The sequence below is a fragment of the Halichoerus grypus genome, chromosome 2 (assembly GCF_964656455.1).
Source record: "Halichoerus grypus chromosome 2, mHalGry1.hap1.1, whole genome shotgun sequence".
Classification (NCBI taxonomy): Eukaryota; Metazoa; Chordata; class Mammalia; order Carnivora; family Phocidae; genus Halichoerus; species Halichoerus grypus.
In genome coordinates this window covers 160,433,796-160,451,696 of record NC_135713.1, presented here as the reverse complement: position 1 = coordinate 160,451,696, position 17,901 = coordinate 160,433,796, and the positions used below count along the sequence as shown (strand labels likewise).

The 17,901-nt window shown below is 49.6% G+C and overlaps 1 long non-coding RNA gene across 1 annotated transcript; it reads left to right on the top strand.

Annotated features, from left to right (window-relative positions):
- Positions 1–3,833: 3,833 nt before the first annotated feature.
- LOC118523726 (uncharacterized) lies at positions 3,834–17,587 on the top strand. The gene is made up of 3 exons (XR_004911247.2): positions 3,834–4,490; positions 5,544–5,696; positions 17,300–17,587. It is a non-coding gene; the product is annotated as an uncharacterized LOC118523726 (long non-coding RNA).
- Positions 17,588–17,901: the final 314 nt, after the last annotated feature.

Below are 17,901 nucleotides of genomic sequence, written 5' to 3'. Positions count from 1 at the left end.
TTTCTTAAAGAGGGCTTCCTACATTATGAAAACTTCAGGCCCCACAAAATCTTGCTCTACCCCAAGAGACGGCTTTGTAGAAAATGGGAAGGTTCTGAGTGAGCTGGGAGCCCAGAGAGGGTCCTGAGCACAGGAGGGATGAGGTCTGAGTTAGGTGTGTGGATCAGATTGGGGGCACAGGTGGAGGGAAGGAGGCAGGTGAGCGGGGCTGAGGATGATATTTTAGGAATCATCAGGGCTTCGTTGGTGTTCAGAGTCTCTAGATTGAGGCCACCCTGGGAGTTAGTGCAGCCAGAAAAAAAGACCCAGGATGTGCCTGGGGGTGCCCCAATATTAACAAACAAAGAAGGAGGAACCAGCCAAGGACCCCCACCCTACCCCCCAGGGAACTGGGAGGAGAGACCGATGTAAGGGGGGCCGGCGTGTCCCACACCCATGCCATCCCACCACCACCCGTTGGCTGGCCACTGATGTCTTCCCCTCCCTGTGAGGTCAGCTCCCTCATATCCCCCCCAAAGTATCACCTTCACTGTGCTGGGTCCCCCTCCCAGGTTACTTCTGTAGAGAAATATAACTACAATTATGCTCTGTGTTTTTTTATTGCCTGCCCCTCCGTGTCTGCTTCCTGAGGCAGTGACTTTACTCCTCCTTGTCGCTGCTGTATTCCCAGTGTCCAGTTCGGGATCTAGAATATCACAGGAGATAGGGAATAGTTGGGGAATACATTTAGCAGAGGGGGAAACAGGTGGAGATGGGAAGGCGATTTGCCAGAGGTTACACGGAGAAGGCAGGGCAGGGATTTGGGTAAGGCCTGGGGCCCCAAGGCCGAGATCCCCCTGGCCCTCTTGCCCCGCTTCTGGCCTCATTTGCTCCCTCTGGACTCCCGGGTCCGAACCCGAGCCCAGGGCAGGGCTGGGTTCCAGGCGGGCGGAGACCGCGGCGCGATCTGGGAATCGCCGCTAGAGGGCGCTGCCGACGCGCGTCCGCGCCCTGGGAGGAGCCGGGTGGCCTGAACTCGCGGAGGAAAGGAGAGCAGAGGGTCCGCACTGGGGTGCGGGTGGGGACGCGATGGGGACAAGGAGGCCAGAGGGAGGCTATGGGCGCCCCTAGGAAGACCTTCACCAGCCTGGGGAGGGAAGCAGGATGAGGAGAGGCTTCCCACGAGATGAGTTTTTAATTCTATTCTGAAAAATAAGTGGGAGGTGGAGGTTGAGAAGGGCATGGGGGTCCTGGTGGGGAGGGGACAGTAAAGACCCCAGCAGGTGTCTAGGACTGGTTAAGTACAACTTGGTCAGGAGGGTCTTGATCCGGATGGGTCTTCCCGCGGAGGTGTTAGAAATACAGAGTAAGGGCTGGGCAGGCTCCCCCAGCCCTATCCAGACCCAGGCCCCCGGTCACTTCCTGGGAGCAACAGCATTTAGACTTCTCCGGGTGCTCCTGGTCTCTGCCCTGAGTGTGGGGACATTGGTGCCTCCCACAGGGCCTGGCAGGGGGCAGACACCCCGGACTGCTTCACTGAGTGGCCAGGACCCAGGGGCTGCCTCTCTCCAGGCCTCAGTCTCATCATCTGTAGAATGGAGCTCCAGGGGATGGTCTGAGGCCCCCTGCAGGGCCGTGGGTCCAAAGTCAGCAGGAAGGATTGGCTCCTACGGGCCCGCTCCCAGCAAACTGGTTCCTATTGCAGAGTTTCTGGGGGAAAATGTCAAGAATAATAATAATTATATAATAATAATGGCTTTGTTTGGTGTTTCTATATTCCAGGAACTTTTCTAAGTGATGTATATATTTCTTAGATCAGTTAATCCCCCAACAATACAACGAGTAAGGAACAATTACCAATTCCCTTTAACAAATGAAGAAACAGACTCAGAGAGGGACATGGTTTGTCCAAAGCCACACAGCTGGGAATGAGCAGTCTGGCTCCATAGCCTCTGGGTCCCTAAGGTCTTTTGAGTACCCCAGCCCCAAAGCAGGGATAAAGAGACCCCAAACCTCAGCCCTACTCGGAGCATAGAGACATATGCGGCTCTGGAGGTCTCCTCCCGGGCTGGGGCCCCCTTCATTCTGGGGACTGCTGAGCCCCCGAGCTCAGCTGGACATGGGCAATAAGCCCTAGGTTGGGGGATGGTGCCTGTCTGGCTGGTACTGGCACTGGAGTGGCTGTATGGGCTAAAATCCCAACTGACCACTCTGCTGTGTGATTCCAGGCAAGTCACTAGGTAGCTCCGTGCCTCAGTTTCCCCTTCTGTAGAATGAAGATAATAAGAGCACCTCTTTTAGAAGATTGTTGTGACAGGGCACCTGGGTGGCTCACTTGAAGCCTGTGACTCCTGATCTTGAGGTCATGGGTTCAAGTCCTACACTAGAGTTTACTTAAAACAAAGGGGAGAATGGGAGGATAGAAAATATAGGGAGATTTACCTGTATGTGCCTAACATAGCTCTAAAGTTTCTAACAAGGGATCGATGACGTTATTTATCCCTAGGGAGGGGAGCTGGGAGCTTCGGGTCCAAGGTCGAAAGGAAATTTTTTGCTGCACACCTATAAAATATCTAAAAGGGATATTTTGTGTGTTAACTCCCTGAATGAGGGCAGGGAGAGGGAAATAAATGCATGAATTCAGGGGTTCGAACTCCTACACCATCAGGGGCGAGGCAAGAAATATGAATAAGTGAAGCGGTCAACTTTAGGAAGTGGTAAGGGACTGAGGCAGAGTCCTGTTCTATCTAATCTGCCATTCCTAATCCCCCTCTCTGCTGCCTTCCACTTCACAGGATGGAAAAGACAAATGACTCACTTTCCCACTCTCCTTTGGAGTCGTCGTCTAACACATCTCTGGCCAATTAGATCTAAGGAGTCTTGTTCTTCAGGATAAAAAGGGACAAATGCTTCCAATTAACCCTAAACTTAACCATCCCTCTTCCTTCCCATCTTAAATGTGAATGCAGATGAAATGCCAGGAGCCTTGGCAGCTATCTTGTAAACAAGAGGGAAAAGCCAAGCGAATTGCAGAGACACCAGCCCTGACACCATTGGCCTGGTAAAACAAAGCCAGCCAGAGCTGATCTCCAAGCTCACCGTGATTGGGGGGACATTAACTGCTATTTGTCTAAATCATTGTGATCTGTTTTGTATTTTTTGTAGCCAAACACATTCTTAATTTTACCGAGGATGGTTATTTGATAGAATTCAGAAAAGTAGGGAAAATGAGAGGCTGGACAGAAGTCAGTGGAGGGCAAAGGTCCAGGGCAGAGACTTTTTGTTTGAAGGTAGGGGAGGTCTGAGCGTGTTTTTATTATAATAACCAATGTTTGTTGAGCGCACACTATGAGTGGGGCACAGGGATTTACACAGATCAACTTACTTCTCACCCCAATCTTCTGAGCCAGGACTGGCTTTATCCCCCTTCATCCTCAGAGAACTTTGGCCCAGAGATGCAAAGCAACTTGTCCAAAGGTCCTAGAGCTACTAGGCAGTGGAGGCAGGATCCGAACTCAAGGAGATGGGAGTCCAGCCAAAAGTGGAATCTTGGACTCCTCAATCAATGAAGCCAGTGAATAAGCATGCACCCCATAAAGCCTCAGTCTCCCACTGTGTGAAACGGGGCTGACTGTCTCACCTCCAGTGTTGGGGCACCAGGAGCCCGCCTTTCTGTGGGTGGCCCTTGGGAGGGCCGAGGCAAGAGCAGATGGCACTGGGGCGCAGGGCGGGTGCTGAGATGGGCCAGCAGGGTGAACTGGCATCAGCTGGCCCAGCGGGCCAGGGGTGGCAGGCGTCGCTGTCTGGTGCTTGGGGTCAGCGAGGTCAGCACCTCTCCTTCCGGCTGGCTCCATCCCTGCGTCCCTCTGCCCTGCCAGGAACCCTGCCACGAGGGAGCGGCGGCCACCCACTGGGGTGGAAGGAGTTTGTGGATGATGGCCGCTGGGGGCAGGGCACCCGGAGGGAGCAGCCCCGTCCAGGCTCCAGGGTCAGCTGAAATGCTGGAGGCTCTGCGACCCCGCCGGTCTTCCCTGGGCCTCAGTTTCCTCCTCTATAAAATGGGGCTTGAACAGCACCTCCAGGGCCTGTTGAGCCGGTTCCCGGAGATGACCGCAAGGCTGCAGTGCGGTGCGTGCGGGGACGCGCGGGGAGCCCCAAAGCGGCCCGTGGGGAGGAGTGTGCGGGCTGTGCGGCGTGTGGGTCCCTCCCAGGCCCATCTCACTCCGGTCCGCCCCAGTTCCCGCCCGGAGCATTTCCGGGCCGGCCTCAGGAAATACCAGACCCCCGCCCCACGCGGTCCCCGCGGAGCCGCTGGCCAGCTCCTCGCCCGCCCCTCCTCCCCCTCCTTCCGGCCGCCGGCCCTTTGCTCGCATCTCCGTCCCAGGGGAGTGCCAGCTCTAATGGGCCGGTCCTCGAGACTCGCCCGCTGCTGCCATCCGAGCCTTCTAGATGGTCTGCATCTCCTCCCTCGGCCTCCTCCAACTCTTTACTCCCGCGCTGGGAGAAGGCAGGTAGAGGGCAGGGCCGGGGCGGGGCTGGGGCCTCGGGAACTGGGATGCTACACCCTCGAGGCAAGGGTGCTGTGACGTAGGAAAAAGTTGGGGACATTCTGGAAACCCAGAAGAGGTATCAGGGAAGTAATCCGGGAAGGCTGCCTGGAGAAGGTGACGTTCAAGTCTGGACTAGAAGAGCAAGGCGTTAACCAAGGACAAGGGTTTCAGACAATAATTCATTTATTCAACAAGCATTTATTGAGCACCTACATCGTGCCAGTCCCAGTGCGAAGCCCTGGGGTTTGGGCAGGAGGCAAGATAGGTTTGTGCTCTCGTGGGTTTTGCACTGGGGGAGTCTGAGGAGGAAGCAAACTGACAAACTGGGCACAGAGCTACTGAGAAAGAAGACGTTGGGGGGGTGCCCTTGGAATAAGCATGCACCCCATAAAGCCTCAGTCTCCCACAGAGGGAGGGTGGGGAGGCTCCAGATTGGGGCGGGGGGAGGGACAGGAAGTGCAAGTTGGAGGTTGGGAGGACGCCGAGACTGCCAGGTGGCGCCCGGACTAGTAGCTCCAATCTGTCAACAAGGCCAGTGGATCCAGGCAGTGAAGTGACTTACCCAGGGTCACACGTAACAGAGCCAGGATTTGAGCCTGGAGTGCAGGGACGGGAACTGCTAACCACAGGGGGCTCTGTGGCCCCTTGAGGCCGACCCACTGCCGCACACCCCTCCGGGAGCTGGGGCCAGCCTCCCCTGCGTGTCACGCAGGGCCCCCAGGGGCAGGTATTGACGGAGGGGACAACCAGCTCTTGATAGGAGACGCTGCCCTGGGACAGGCAGGAGCGGAAATCGCCGTGGGATGGTGGAGGCTGTGGTGGCCAAGATGTGGTTTCTCCAGGGCCCCTGTGGTCACAGCCTGGGCCCTGTGCCTGCTTCCTGTGGCTTCTTCAGTCACAGGACTTCAGAGTCCTCCTCGCCGGGGCCTGTTCTGTTACCCAGAGCTTGGGCTGGGAGTCCCGATGGTACCCTCTTCAGTCCCTGAAGACCTCCCTTCCTTTCTCTCCTGGGAGGCTGGGGTTGGTCTCCCTGTTTTGTAGAAAAGGAAACTCAGCTCCAGAGAGGGACAGCGGCTGGGCTGGGGTCACACAGCGGAAGAGCTGCGCCAGGAGCCCCCAGCTCTTGGCATCTCCCCTTCCTTGTCTCATCTTCCCAAGCTCCTGAAGGTGAGTCCTGGGATCTCACCCAAACAAAAGACTTGAACTTGCATCCTTGTTCTGCATGCTTCTGGGCGTTCCACATGAAGACGTTCCATTGGTCTTCAAACGTGATTGAGCTCCTCCCCCGAGCCTGGGCCCCGTGCACATTGGACAAGCTCTAAGAGTGTTATCTCTGGTCTCCGTTCACAGAGGGAGCGGGTAAGGGCACAGACTCGGGGTTCACGTACCCCCTACCACCTGCTCACCGTGCCTCTTTCAACCTCCTGTGCCTCAGTTCCCTCGTTGGTGAAATGGTGCTTCCCCGTTGGGTTGGTACGAAGGTTAAATGAGATAATATAGGGAAGTGCTTAGGAGGGGGGCTGCCGTGGTGTCTCTGTGTGGGCTTTGCTGTTATTAGGCACCTACTGCATGCTGTGGCCCTGCACAGACCCCCCCCATCCTTACAGTCACCAAGGAGACAGATACTTTCCCATCTCCACTTCCCAGATGGGAGATGGAGATTCGACGGCAGCTGCAGGTTGCCCAGAGTCTCGCAGCTGGTGAGACGTGGTGTCAGGACAGAAACCCAGGCCAGGCTGACTCAGACATCCCCGGGGCCCTCTGCCAACAGGGCGACTGTGACTCAGGTTTGCAGGAAGAGGGGGAGGAGGGTGGGGTAAGTGGGTGCCGAGGGGAATCCAAGGCCTCTGTTTTCTCAGAAATAGAAGTGCGTTTGGTGACGTCTGCACACGCTATGGTTGAGGCCGGCAGAGCTGAGGAGCAGCCAGGGAGGGGCCCCGGAGTCCCCTTGGCACAGCCAGCTTGCCAACGCTGTGGGGGGACGCGCGGTCTCTGCAGGGGCAGCTGGATTTCCACCTGGGCCTCTGAGGCCGTGACCTGGGCTCAGTCCCCAGCACCGCGGGGGACGTCCAGGTTGGCCCGGGAGTCCCCAGCCCTCTCTGGCTCTGCCCTGACCTGCTGTATGACTTCAGGCCCAGGCAAAACCTCTTAGGCTCCTCGAGTACCGGGGGGGGGGGGGCGGGGGGGAGATGTGGGGGCAGGGGGGAGGAGGGCACCATCTTGGGGGTCCGGGAAGACTGACGGAGCACTGGACTGGAGGGAATGGAGGACAGGGCATGTGGGTAGACATCTGCGGGGAGGGCGTTCCAGGCAGAGGGAACAGCGAGGGACAGTGTGGGGGAGGCTCCGTGTGCAGGGGGAGGGGTGGGGTGGGGCAGGATGGGCAGGGCCTTCTAGCCATGGAGGGGCTGGGGATTTGATTCTAAGGGTCCCTGCCAAGTCCTTGGAGGGTTTGAAGAGGGTGATGCGATCTCATTTGGTCTTCCCAGCCACCCCCCCTGCGAGCAAGGAACAGCGCCCCCAAATGGCAGTGAGAAAGCTGGGCTCTGAGAGCATCCCTGAGCAAGTCTGAGGCCTTTGTCCCAGGCTCCCTAATCTGCCATTTGTGAGGGGGTGTAGGGTGCAAGCTACAAACCCCTCCCCAGGGGACCATAGTCCATTAACCCAGGGCTTACAAACTGGTTTCCACCACGCAACAGACATATTTAGACATTACGCCTGTGGCCAGAACCTTGCAGGGGCCAGTACCAGCCCTCCCTCAAAAAGCTGCCAGACCATGGAGTGACGGAAACTAAGCTGTGTCACCATCTGTGGGGCAGGTGCTAGAAGGGTCTGCAGCCGGAGAAGGCCCTGAGCAGGGCCCGTGGCCATCAGGGAAGGCCTCTGAGGCAGGATGCCTACTGAATCCTAAAAGCCTATCAGCACTCAGCCAGGTCAACTGTTAGAAGGGGCCTGAGGGTGGAGAGGGAGCTCCAGGCTGAGGGAACAGCACACAGGGACGCTCAGAGGCAAGCATGCGCAGGAGGTCATCTAAGGTACCCCAGATGATGGGTGGGCCTGTAATGTTGGATGGTGGGGGAGCAGTGATCACAGATGAGCCCAGAGAGGGCAATCCCTTCCCCCACTCTGGAGCTCAGTTTCCTGATCTATTCAATGGGTGATCAGAAGAAAGCAGGAGACCAAGGATGGGAAGGGGCCTCGGGCTGGCTGGGCAGGTCCCAATTGGCCCGCTTGTCCCTCCTGCTTTTGTCTCAGTGTTGGGGAGGCTCTGATCCAACAGGTCAGACCAAGAGAATGGGGATACAGTTTTGTTCTCATCCTTCTGCTTGGAGCCCCTCAGCTATAAGCACATTTACAAAAATTAATAACAATATTGCTTTACGTCCTTAAGTTGCATTTCCCTCGGATTAAAGAAAGAAGTAGAGAAAAGAGAAGAAGGGAGGGAGGGAGGAAATAAGAAAGAGAAGGAGGCAGGGGAAAAAAAAGATCTGGAGATTTGGCGGTCCCTGGGACAAACCTGTTTCAGCCCCAGTGCCCAGCATCACACAGTCGGGGCTCAGAAAGGGAAGGTTGTCCCGGTGAGCGGAGGTGAGGTGGGGAGAAGGTGGTAGGGAGATCCGGTCTGGAGATGTGGTCCGTGGTGTCAGGATAGACTGGTAGATCCTGATATTCCCCTTGGCCCAGGGCCCCTTCCAGCACTGAGGCCTGCCCTCTTGGCATTCTTCCAACAACACTGAGTTATGAGTTTATGAGTGCCTACTCAGTGCTGGGCCTTAGACTGCATGCTTTCCATCTGTCATCTGAGCATGGAGAAGCAGGCTTTATTGGCCCCACTTTATAGGTAAGGAAGCTCCAGACTCAGAGAGGAGCAATGACTTGTCCAAGATCACCTAGCTGGCAAGTGACCGAGTCTGGATTCAAATCTAGGCCTCTCTGCCCCCAGGACCTATATTTTCAACCACTGATACAGCCCCTATAAGGGATCAGATTAGGGGCATGTCTTTGCAAAGAGAAGAGCATCCACATGGAAAAGCTGGAGAACTTAAGCAGTTTCCCCAACATATCGCAAAAGGTTATTCCTCTCTGCTTCTAAAAAGTTCTGGATTCTCTTAGGGCTTCAATATGTTCATCTGTGAAGTGGGCTAGTAACCTTGCCTGGCCTCCTCCCCATCTAATGTGAGAAGCCTGCGGGTGGGGCCCAGCCTCATGAGCATGATGGTTGCTCCTGATTCCCTGGGGATCAGCCAGGTTTAGGGGTTCTGGGACCAGCTCTGCACAGCTCTGTGTACCCAACACATGCATACATGCTTCCTTGCAGCTCAGCACTTTCTTTTTTTTTAAAGATTTACTTATTCATTTTGGAGAGAGAGAGAATCTCCAGCAGATTCCCCGCTGAGCGCGGAGCCTGACACAAGGCTCGATCCCACCACCCTGAGATCACAACCCGAGCCGAAACCAAGAGTCAAGACAGTCAACCAATGAAAGCCCCCGGCATAGCACTTTCATATCTTAGGTAATCTTATGTAGACAAGGCAGGAGTTATCACTACCCTGTCCACTTTGTTTGTTTGTTTGTTTGTTTTTTAAAGATTTTATTTATTTATTTGAGAGAGAGAGAATGAGAGACAGAGAGCATGAGAGGGAGGAGGGTCAGAGGGAGAAGCAGACTCCCCGCTGAGCAGGGAGCCCGATGCGGGACTCGATCCCGGGACTCCAGGACCATGACCTGAGCTGAAGGCAGTCGCCCAACCAACTGAGCCACCCAGGCGCCCCTACCCTGTCCACTTTGTAGTGGAGAAAACTGCAGCTCAGAGAGGCAGAGTGAGGTGCCTGAGGTCACACAGCTGCCAAGTCCCTTGCACCCCGGTCTTAGGCATTGCAAATCTCTGTGGCTTCACACAGCACTATCACATGCTCTTCTGCAGGCTTGTCCGCCAGCTCAGGTCTCTCTGGCCTCTCCCAAATCCTCCAAGCTGCAGGCTCTCCACTCAAGCCCCTCCGTTTTTCTTCTGGGGAACAAGGAAGGGGATCGGGACTCTGAAAATGGAATGGAAAGCAAGGACCAGGGCGACAGGCGGTCTGAGCACCTGCCCCCTTACCCTCACGTGGCTCTGGCAGAGGTCTCATGATGGATGCGGGGTTGGGGTGACCAAACCCGTAGGACAGGAAAACTTAGATCCGCAAAAAGGTGAAATGGCTTAATGAATGGAGGAGCTAGGACTTGAACCCGGGCTTTCTGACTCCCGATGTCAGGCCCTTGGCATTGGAGGGGGCCATACCCAGAGAGTTGACTGTCATCTCAGTCTGGATTTGGACTTTTTACCCAAAATGATTAGCTGATGCTGACAGAAGGGTGTGATGCAGGCCAAGAGTGAGCAAGGGCAGGGCATGGTCCCCAGCACGATGATGTCGCCCATTTCTGCCTCTCTGTATTGAAGACAGCAGCTTTTTAGGAATATAAGCAGCAAGTGATTGGCTATTACACATAAAATATGGTTGGGAGGGCCCTAGGTGAATAAAACTCAGCTTTAAGCATGATTTTTAACAAATATCTATTCAGATCTGAATTGATACCAAGAACTAAAGGAGAAGCACTCTGATTGGGTAAGTGTTGCCAAAGCTCTAAGAGGTTTGCTACGATGCAGCTCCAGGATCTTAGAAGGGAGAACTGATGGGCATGACACTGCTGTGGGGTGGTCCATGAAGGAAGGACAGATGCTGGGCAGTTAATCCAATGGAGGACCCCTCCAGGTGGCTAGGATGTTGGATAATATCATCCAAATTTCCAAAGATAGCACCTGTAGCTGGCAGGTGGGACCGAACTGAACAGGAAGTCATTTTGCAAAGGTTAACTTCAAATTCTTCCTTCGCTCTGAGAACCCAGTATAGGTTGGGGATACCTGGCATCCCCAAGACTGGAATTGCTCTTTCAGAGCTTCTCTAAGGAACCTGCAAATAAATGTGCACAGGAGTGCAAAGACACAGACGATCAAAGACACACATTGGCATTGTTTCTAGAAACAGAATGCAGGGGATGATATCCACCATTCACTGGGGCCTGATTAAATGCACTAAGCCATTATGAATGAGGCAGTTCTTTTTATGTTTACATGGAAGAGTCACTAGGAGATACACCGTTAAGTGAAAGGTGCACAGCGCAATGCATAGAGGAAGTTGCCGTATGTGTAGAGGTTGGGGGGTGGTGCAGATACATATGAGCTTGTAAGTACCGAGAGAATCCATATGACACTGTCACAGTAGTGGCCTCAAAGGAGGGGGACTGCAGGTCTGGGTAGACAGCAGGAGGAAGACTTGTTTTTCACTGTATATCCTGACGTACTGCTTGAAAATTTTCGGTGCATGTTTGAAAAAAAAAACAACACCTTTTATGGGGCACCTGGCTGACTCAGTCAGAGGAGCGTGCAACTCTTGGTCTCGGGGTCCTGAGTTTGAGCCCCACATTGGCTATAGAGATCACTTAAATAAATAAAAATCTAAAAAAAATAAATAAATAAACCAACCCTTCTACTTGGACTGGTTTTATTTATTCATTTATTTATTTAAAGACTTTACTCTATTCACTTGACACAGAGAGAGATTGCACAAGCAGGGGGAGAAGCAGAGGGAGAGGGAGAAGCAGAGGGAGAGGGAGAAGCAGAGGGAGAGGGAGAAGCAGAGGGAGAGGGAGAAGCAGGCTCTCCACTGAGCAGGGAGCCCGACGGAGGGCTTGATCCCAGGACCCTGGGATCATGACCTGAGCTGAAAGCAGAATCCCAACCAACTGAGCCACCCAGGCAGCCCACTTGGACTGGTTTTAGATTTACAGAAAAGTTGCAGATATAGCAGAGAGGGTTCCCCTATACCCATCACTCAATTTTCCCCTAGTTACCATACATTACCCTTATCCATTTGTCAAAACTTGGAAATTAACATTGGTACAATACCATTAACTAAGTCACAGAAATTACTTGGATTTCATCGCTTTTCCACCCATCCCCCTTTTCTGTACTAGAATTCCATCTGGGGTACCACTTGCATTGAGTTGTCTTGCCTTCATAGTCTCCCTTTAGTTGGTGAGAATTTACTGGTCTCTCTCGTGTTTCATGATCTTGACAGTACTTTCGAAGAGTACTGGGTAGGTATTTGTGGGATTTGTGCACATATATTTTTAGGATTTTTTTTCATTAAAAATTTTTATTTATTTATTGAGAGAGAGAATGGGGGGGCAGAGGTAAAGGGAGAGAGAGAATCTCAGGCAGAGTCCTCACTGAGCATGGAGCCTGACGTGGGGCTCGATCTCTTGACCCTGAGATCATCATAACCTGAGCTGAAATCAAGAGTCAGATGCTGAACCAACTGAGCCATCCCAGCCCTAGGATTGTTATTGTTATTGTTTTTTTTTTTTTTAAGATTTATTTATTTGAGAGAGAGAGAGAGAGCTGGTGGGGAGGGAGAGAAGGAGTGAGAAGTGTAAGAAGACTCTGTGCTCAGCACAGAGCTGATGCAAGGCTCCATCTCATGATCCTAAGATCATGACCTGAGCCAAACCAAGAGCTGGATGCCTAACCAACTGCACCACCCAGGCTCTTGCCCCCAGGATTATTTTTAAAGATATTTACTAAATACAAAAAAAAAAAAAAGAAGAAGAAGAAGAAAGAGAGAAACAGAGAAAAAGACATGGAAAGAAAGGAAGGAAGAGAGAAAGAATGACTAAATGAGAGAAAGAAGAGAAAAAGGATAGAAAGACTTTGGGGTTTCTCTCAAAAGAGAATTTTGCTTGAAGCAACAAGCTTGAAGGATGTGGCCTTCAAGAAAGCCACAGTGATGCCCATCTGACCCAACAGCTCTAGTCACCTGGTTCCTGGGCTAGTCTGAACTGATGTGTTAAGAATTGTCTCTGTGAGGGCACCCGGGTGGCTCAGTCGTTAAGTGTCTGCCTTCGGCTCAGGTCATGATCCCAGGGTCCTGGGATCGAGCCCCACATCGGGCTCCCTGCTCCGCGGGAAGCCTGCTTCTCCCTCCCCCACTCTCCCTGCTTGTGTTCCCTCTCTCGCTGTGTCTCTCTCTGTCAAATAAATAAATAAAATCTTAAAAAAAAAAAAAGAAATAGGATCCAACAGTACATTAAAAGGATTATTCACCACGACCAAGTGGGATTTATCCCTGGGCTGCAAGGTTGGTTCAACATCCGCAAATCAATCAACGTGATATAATACATTAACAAAAGAAAGAACAAGAATCATATGATCCTCTCAATAGATGCAGAAAAAGCATTTGACAAAGTACAGCATCCTTTCTTGATCAAAACTCTTCAGAGTATAGGCATAGAGGGTACATACCTCAATATCATAAAAGCCATCTATGAAAAACCTACAGCGAATATCATTCTCAATGGGGAAAAACTGAGAGCTTTCCCCCTAAGGTCAGGAACACAGCAGGGATATCCACTATCACCACTGCTATTCAACATAGTATTAGAAGTCCTAGCCACAGCAATCAGACAACAAAAAGAAATCAAAGGCATCCAAATCGGCAAAGAAGAAGTCAAACTCTCACTCTTTGCAGATGATATGATACTTTATGTGGAAAATCCCAAAGACTCCACCCCAAAACTGCTAGAACTCATACAAGAATTCAGTAAAGTGGCAGGATATAAAATCAATGCACAGAAGTCAGTGGCATTCCTATACACCAACAAGACAGAAGAAAGAGAAATTAAGGAGTCGATTCCATTTACAATTGCACCCAAAACCATAAGATACCTAGGAATAAATCTAACCAAAGAGGCAAAGGATCTGTGCTCAGAAAACTATAAAATACTCATGAAAGAAATTGAGGAAGACACAAAGAAATGGAAAAACGTTCCATGCTCATGGATTGGAAGAACAAATACTGTGAAGATGTCAATGCTACCTAGAGCAATCTACACATTCAATGCAATCCCCATCAAAATACCATCCACTTTCTTCAAAGAAATGGAACAAATAATCCTAAAATTTGTATGGAACCAGAAAAGACCCCGCATAGCCAGAGGAATGTTGAAAAAGAAAAGCAAAGCTGGCGGCATCACAATTCCGGACTTCCAGCTCTACTACAAAGCTGTCATCATCAAGACAGTATGGTACTGGCACAAAAACAGGCACATCGATCAATGGAACAGAACAGAGAGCCCAGAAATGGACACTCAACTCTATGGTCAACTAATCTTTGACAAAGCAGGAAAGAATGTCCAATGGAAAAAAGACAGTCTCTTCAACAAATGCTGTTGGGAAAATTGGACAGCCACATGCAGAAGAAGGAAATTGGACCATTTCCCTACACCACACACAAAAATAGACTCAAAATGGTTGAAAGACCTAAATGTGAGACAGGAGTCCATCAAAATCCTAAAGGAGAACACAGGCAGCAACCTCTTCGACCTCAGCCGCAGCAACTTCTTCCTAGAAACATTGCCAAAGGCAAGGGAAGCAAGGGCAAAAATGAACTATTGGGACTTCATCAAGATAAAAAGCTTTTGCAAAGCAAAGGAAACAGTCAACAAAACCAAAAGACAACCGACAGAATGGGAGAAGATATTTGCAAATGACATATCAGATAAAGGGCTAATATCCAAAATCTATAAAGAACTCATCAAACTCAACACCCAAAGAACAAAGAATCCAATCAAGAAATGGGCAGAAGACACGAACAGACATTTTTCCAAAGAAGACATCCAAATGACCAACAGACACATGAAAAAGTGCTCAATATCGCTCGGCATCAGGGAAATCCAAATCAAAACCTCAATGAGATACCACCTCACACCAGTCAGAATGGCTAAAATTAACAAGTCAGGAAATGACATACGTTGGCAGGGATGCGGAGAAAGGGGAACCCTCCTACACTGTTGGTGGGAATGCAAGCTGGTGCAGCCACTCTGGAAAACAGTATGGAGGTTCCTCAAAAAGTTGAAAATAGAGCTACCATATGATCCAGCAATTGCACTACTGGGTATTTACCCCAAAGATACAAAAGTAGGGATCTGAAAGGGTACGTGCACCCCGATGTTTATAGCAGCAATGTCCACAATAGCCAAACTGTGGAAAGAGCCAAGATGTCCATCGACAGATGAATGGATAAAGAAGATGTGGCATATATATATATATATATATATATATATATATACACAATGGAATATTATGCAGCCATCAAAAGGAATGAGATCTTGCCATTTGCAACGACGTGGATGGAACTGGAGGTTATTATGCTGAGTGAAATAAGTCAAACAGAGAAAGACATGTATCATATGACCTCACTGATATGAGGAATTCTTAATCTCAGGAAACAAACTGAGGGTTGCTGGAGTGGGGGGTGGGGTGGGACAGATGGGGTGACTGGGTGATAGACACTGGGGAGGGTATGTGCTCTGGTAAGCACTGTGAATTGTGCAAGACTGTTGAATCTCAGATCTGTACCTCTGAAACAAATAATGCAATATATGTTAAGAAAAAAAAAAAAGAAGAAGAAGAAGGTAGCAGGAGGGGAAGAATGAAGGGGGGGGAAATCGGAGGGGTAGATGAACCATGAGAGACGATGGACTCTGAAAAACAAACTGAGGGTTCTAGAGGGGAGGGGGGTGGGAGGATGGGTTAGCCTGGTGATGGGTATTGAGGAGGGCACGTTCTGCATGGAGCACTGGGTGTTATGCACAAACAATGAATCATGGAACACTACATCTAAAACGAATGATGTAATGTATGGGGATTAACATAACAATAAAAAATTAAAAAAAAAAAGAATTGTCTCTGTGATACTGCTTGTGATCATAGACGCAAAAATCCTCAACAAAATATTAGTAAATCAGGAATGCCTAGGTGGCTCAGTTGGTTAAGTGTCTACCTTTGGCTCAGGTCATGATCCTAGAGTCCTGGGATCAAATCCCGAGTCGGGATCCTTGGTCAGTGGGGAGCCTGCTTCTCCCTCTGCCTGCCACTCCCCCTGCTTGTGCTTGCGCACTCTCTGACAAATAAATAAAATCTTTAAAAAATATATTAGTAAGTCAAATTCACCAACACATTAAAAGGATCATACATCATGACCAAGTGAGAGATATCATTTCAGGGATGCAAGGATGGTTTAACAGCCACAAATCAATCACTGTGATACACCACATTAACAAAACAAAAGATGAAAATTATGTGATCATCTCAATAGATGCAGGAAAAGCATTTGGCAAAATTCAACAGCCATTTATGATAAAAACTCTCAACAAGGTGAGTATAGAGGGAACATATTTCAACATAATAGAGACCATATATGACAAACCCACAGCTAACCTCATACTCAATGGTGAAAAGGTAAAAGCTTTTCCTGGATGCCTAGGTGGCTCAGTCAGTTAAGCATCTGCCTTCGGCTCAGGTCATGAGCCTGGGGTTGAATCCCGAGTCGGGCTCCTTGCTCAGTGGGGAGCCTGCTTCTCCCTCTGCCTGCAGCTTCCTCTGCTTTGCGTTCTCTCTGACAAATAAGTAAAATCTTAAAAAAAAAAAAAAAGCTAGAAGCTTTTCCTCTAAGATAAGGAGTAGGACAAGGATGTCCACCCTCACCATATTTATTCACCGTAGTATTGGAAGTCCTAGCCACGGCAATTAGGTAAGAGAAAGAGGTAAAAGGCAATAGAAAACCCTGAAGACTCCACCAAAAAAACTATTAGGACTAATAAGTGAATTCAGTAAAGTTGCAGGATACAAAATTAATATACAGAAATCTGTTGTTTTTCTATACATTAATAATGAACTGTCAGAAAGAGAAATTAAGTAAAACTTCCATTTACAAAATTGCATCAAAAAAGAATAAAATACCTGAGAATAAATTTAACCAAGGAGATGAAAGACCTGTATTTTGTTTGTTTGAAGATTTTATTTATTTATTTGAGAGAGAGAGTGTGTGAGAGAGCACAAGCAGGGGGAGTGGCAGAGGGAGAGGAGCTCAGCAGGGAGCCTGATGTGGGGCTCGATCCCAGGACCCTGAGATCATGACCTGAGCCGAAGGCAGATGTTTAACTGACTGAGCCACCCAGGCGCCCCAGAAAGACCTGTATTTTGAAAACTATAAGACACTGATGAAAGAAATTGAAGATGAAACAAACAAATGGAAAGATAGACTATACTCATGGATTGGAAGAACTAATATTGTTAAAATGTCCATAATACCCAAAGCAATCTACAGATTCAATGCAATCCCATTCAAAATACCAATGACATTTTTTTCCCATAGAACTATAACAAAAATAAGTCACAGGAATGTAATGTAAGGCATAGGGAATAGAGTCAATAATGTTGTAATTACTTTGTATGATTTCAGATAGTAACTAGACCTATCCTGGTGATCATTTTGTAATGTATAAAAACATTGACTCATAATCTTGTACACTTGAAATGAATACCATATTGTATATCAATTATATTTCTATTTAAAAAAATAATTTTCTCTGTGGGGTGACAAAGAGAGCTCCTGGCAGCTCCAGGCCTCCCCAGTCCTATTGTCCACAATCTCAGAAGCAGAGAGGGCCACTTGGTTGCTAATTTTAGGTAAAAATCCTGGAGAAAGCACTTATTGGCTGAGCTTGGGTCACATGCTCATCCCTGAACCAATCACTGTGGCCAGCGAGATGCAGCACTCTCACTGGCCAGCCAGGGACAGGCCTGCCCCTGGACTGATAGGGGGGTTGCTCTCCAAAAGCTGCACCAGAAAACAGTTTTAAAATGCACTGTCTTTTATCGCTTTCTCATGCAGGGGCAGGAGTCCCATGCCACCGGAAGCCAAGTAGCAGGCTCTAGCGTCCCTAGCATGAGCACCTAAGGGCTACTACCTTCTACGTGGGATCACAAGTGGCTACAGTTATGGGTCGGCTGACCTGTGTGCCTGCCCTCATCAGGATCAGGCTCATCACACTCCATCCACGGAAAATCCCAGCCTCCACTCACCCCTTGTGCCTCCATCTCTTCTCTGTGTCACACCCCCACACACACCAAAATAAAAATTAAAAAAATTAAAAAAAAAGAAGAGTGTTTTGTTTGAATCTTCACCACTATAGAGGAAAAAGCCTGAAGATTAATAGTCAATAAGGAACAGAAATGTTGTGTCGTAAGATCAGAAACTATATTTAAATGGATGCTATGTTTTTATTGTTGTACATAATGCCGTAGGGAGGAAAACTGATGAAGGCCATTGAAACTTGTTTATGAGGTGTGATGAGAGCTTTGGAAAAAAGGCATTGTGTAATCCCAAGCAGAATGATCAGTCTATTGATTGATTTAGTAAATAGTACAAGTATAAAAGCACAGAATTTTCAAAAATTTAAATGTAAAATGGAAATGAGGTTGATGACCATTATT